The following is a 4,102-nucleotide window of genomic DNA, read 5'->3' as shown; positions in this document are numbered from 1 at the left end:
CCTCTTAGGCGAATCAGCCTCCAAGGAGGTGGAGGCCGTCCTTTTCTTCTTTCCCCCCGCGGGGGATTCGTCTTCCTCCTCCTCCCCGTCCTCTTCGGAGGAAGAATGGGCATTGGAGTATTCGGATTTTGTGTCCGAGGCTCCACGGCGACGGAGGCCGCCCCTGGTCTTCTTGGCCTCCTTTTTGGTCTTCTTCTTCGGTGCCTTATATGGCGCCAGGACCAGCATCTTCATCAGAAGTGGGCCGGACGGTTCTTCTGGCAGAGGGGCTGGATAGTAGATCTGCCCCGCCTTCTTTGCCCAGCCCTAGGAAAATGATGGGAAATACGTTAAGTATTTTCCTGAGGATGTACGGATAAAACACATGAATTGTCAAATATTCAGTTGCTTACCGAACTTGCGGGGCAGGACAGTTGGTACCCACGGTCCTCGGTGGAGTCCGGCCACGGTTTGCCGGACTTGAAAAGCACCTTCCAGATGTCCTTGTGCGTAGAGCCAAAGAGCTCTAGCAGGGTCTGGTGCTTGGCCGGGTCGAACTCCCATAGATTGCAAGCTCGGTGTTGACATGGTAGAATCCGGCGAACCAACATCACCTGGACTACATTGACGAGCTTGACGCTCTTGTCTTCCATGTCTTGGATGCACCTTTGGAGCTCTGATAGCTCGTCAGATGAAGCCTAGTTCAGGCCCTTCTTGTGCCAGGACGTAAGTCGCAGGGGTGCACCGGATCTGAACTCTGGAACGACGGTCCACTCCTTGCCACGCGGCTCGGTGATGTAAAACCACTGCTGCTGCCACTCCTTGATGGAATCATTGAAAGTCCATGTCGACCATGTAACATTGGGCATCTTGCTCACCATGGCGCCTCCGCATTCGGCATGCTCGCCGCTCACTACCTTGGGCTTCACATTAAAAACCTTTAGCCATAAGCCGAAGTGCGGCAGGACATGGAGAAAGGCCTCGCACATGACTATGAATGTCGAGATGTTGAGGAAGGAATTTGGGGATAGATCATGGAAATCAATCCCATAATAATACATGATGCCACGAATGAACAGATGAAGGGGAAACCCTAGCCCGCGGACAAAATGAGGGAGAGGAATACCACCCTCTCGTGGGGTTCCGGAGTGGGGATGATCTGTCCCGCCGTCGGGAGACGGTGGCCAATTCTCTTGGCCAGATACCCCCCCTCGAAGCTTTTTGATATCCTTCTCCCGGACGGTAGAGGCCATCCACTTGCCTCCTGCTCCAGATTCGTACATCTTTGGGTAGCCTTTTTGGGTGGAGAAGAGGAGCGCTTGGGCACTAGGGCTCGAGCGGAAAGGAATGGATGAGTAGAGAAGGGTGTGGGTGAAAAGGGAAGTTCTTATCCCCTTATAAAGGAGGCAAAGATCCTGCGCCTCCCCACTTGCCTGCTAAAAACGCTTAGTCCCCCAAGCGCCATGTTTGATGGCACGGTTGGGTTACCCGCACCCGTATTAATGAGAATCCTGCAATGAGGGGACACGATCTCTGCTTCGACAAGACGTGCTGATAAAACCGCCTCACGATATGTGCGTCGGCAGGTTATGAAAACGGTTTGAATAATGACCGGGCCGTGGCGTGACGTCACGCTATGAAAGGTTGTCAGCGGATTTGATTTGTGGAATATTGTGCTATCTACGGTGGTATGTGGAATTTGTTTTGTAGAGCCAGACATGATTCTCGTGTTCAAAATCTTCTATGGAGTATTCGGAGAAGGAACCCGCCTTGCAATGCCGAAGACAATCTGCATGCCGGACTCATCGTCATTGAAGCCTGGTTCAGGGGCTACTGAGGGGGTCCTGGATTAAGGGGTCCTCGGACAGCCGGACTATATACTTTGGCCGGACTGTTGGACTATGAAGATACAAGATTGAAGACTTCCTCCCGTGTCCAGATGGGACTCTCCTTTGCGTGGAAGGCAAGCTTGGAAATTCAGATATATAGATCTCCTTCTCTGTAACCGACTCTATGTAACCCTAGCCCCCTCCGGTGTCTATATAAACCGGAGGGTTTAATCCATAGGATAACAACAATCATAATCATAGGATAGCTTCTAGGGTTTAGCCTCTACGATCTCGTGGTAGATTAACTCTTGTAATACTTATATCATCAAGATCAATCAAGCAGGAAGTAGGGTATTACCTCCATTGAGAGGGCCCGAACCTGGGTAAAACATCGTGTACCCTGCCTCCTGTTACCATTAGCCTTAGACGCACATTTCGGGACGCCCTACCCGAGATCCTCCAGTTTTGACACCGACACTACCCGTTGGGCGCACCCTCCTGCCTCGTGGCCTCCTCGTAGAGTCCCAGACTTCAATTCCAAGTCTTCTGGATTGCTTTTGGTCCAAGAAAGATCCTCTTGAAGGTTTCATTCCATTTGGACTCCATTTGATATTCCTTTTCTGCAAAACTTTAAAATAGGCAAAAAACAGAAACTAGCACTGGGCCTCCGGTTAATAGGTTAGTCCCAAAAATAATATAAAAGAGCATATTAAAGCCCATTAAACATCCAAAACAGATAATATAATAGCATGTAACAATAAAAAATTATATATTCGTTGGAGATGTATCAAGCATCCCCAAGCTTAATTCCTGCTCGTTCTCGAGTAGGGAAATGACAAAAACAGAATTTTTGATGTGGAATGCTACCTAGCATATTTATCAATGTAATTTTCTTTATTGTGGCATGAATGTTCAGATCCGAAAGATTCAAGACAAAAGTTTAATATTGACATAAAAATAATAATACTTCAGGCATACTAACAAAGTAATTATATCTTCTCGAAATAACATGGCCAAAGAAAGTTATCCCTACAAAATCATATAGTCTGGCTATGCTCTATCTTCATCACACAAAGTATTTAATCATGCACAACCCCGGTTTCAGCCAAGCAATTGTTTCGTACTTTAGTATTTTCTCAAACTTCTTCAATCTTCACGCAATACATGAGCGTGAGCCATGTACATGGCACTATAGGTGGAATAGAATGATGGCTGTGGAGAAAAAAGGAGAGAAGGTAGTCTCACATCAACTAGGCGTATCAACGGGCTATGGAGCTGCCCATCAATAGATATCAATGTGAGTGAGTAGGGATTGTCATGCAATGGATGCATTAGAGCTATAAGTTTATGAAAGCTCAACAACATAATCTAAGTTGGTGTGCATCCAACTTGCTTGCTCACGAAGACCTAGGTCACTTTTGAGGAAGCCCATCATTGGAATATACAAGCCAAGTTCTATAATGAAAAATTCCCACTAGTATATGAAAGTGACAACATAGGAGACTCTCTATCATGAAGATCATGGTGCTACTTTGAAGCACAAGTGTGGTAAAAGGATAATAGCATTGCCCCTTCTCTCTTTTTCTCTCATTTTTTATTTGGGCCTTTTTTATGGCCTCTTTTTTATTTAGTGTGGAGTCTCATCCCGACTTGTGGGGGAATCATAGTCTCCATCATCCTTTCCTCACATGGGACAATGCTCTAATAATGAAGATCATCACACTTCTATTGACTTACAAATCAAGAATTACAAATCAATACTTAGAACAAAATATGACTCTATGTGAATGCCTCTGGTGGTGTACCAGGATGTGCAATGATTCAAGAGTGACATGTATGAAAAATTATGAACGATGGCTTTGCCACAAATACGATGTCAACTACATGATCATGCAAGGCAATATGACAGTGATGGAACGTGTCATAATAAATGGAATGGTGGAAAGTTGCATGGCAATATATCTCGGAATGGCTATGGAAATGCCATAATAGGTAGGTATGGTGGATGTTTTGAGGAAAGTATATGGTGGGTGTATGGTACCGACTAGAGATGCGTGGTACTAGAGAGGCTAGCCATGATGGAAGGGTGAGAGTGCGTATAATCCATGGACTCAATATTAGTCATAAAGAACTCACATACTTGTTGCAAAAATCTACAAGTAATCAAAACAAAGTACTACATGCATGCTCCTAGGGGAAGGGTTGGTAGGAGTTAACCATCGCACGATCCTGACCTCCACACATAAGGAAGGCAATCAATAAATAAATCACGCTCCAACTTCATCACATAACGG

Source organism: Triticum aestivum, chromosome 2B (genome assembly GCF_018294505.1).
Source record: "Triticum aestivum cultivar Chinese Spring chromosome 2B, IWGSC CS RefSeq v2.1, whole genome shotgun sequence".
Lineage (NCBI taxonomy): Eukaryota > Viridiplantae > Streptophyta > Magnoliopsida > Poales > Poaceae > Triticum > Triticum aestivum.
The sequence above is the reverse complement of the archived record's forward strand: the minus strand, read 5'-3'. Positions refer to the sequence as shown.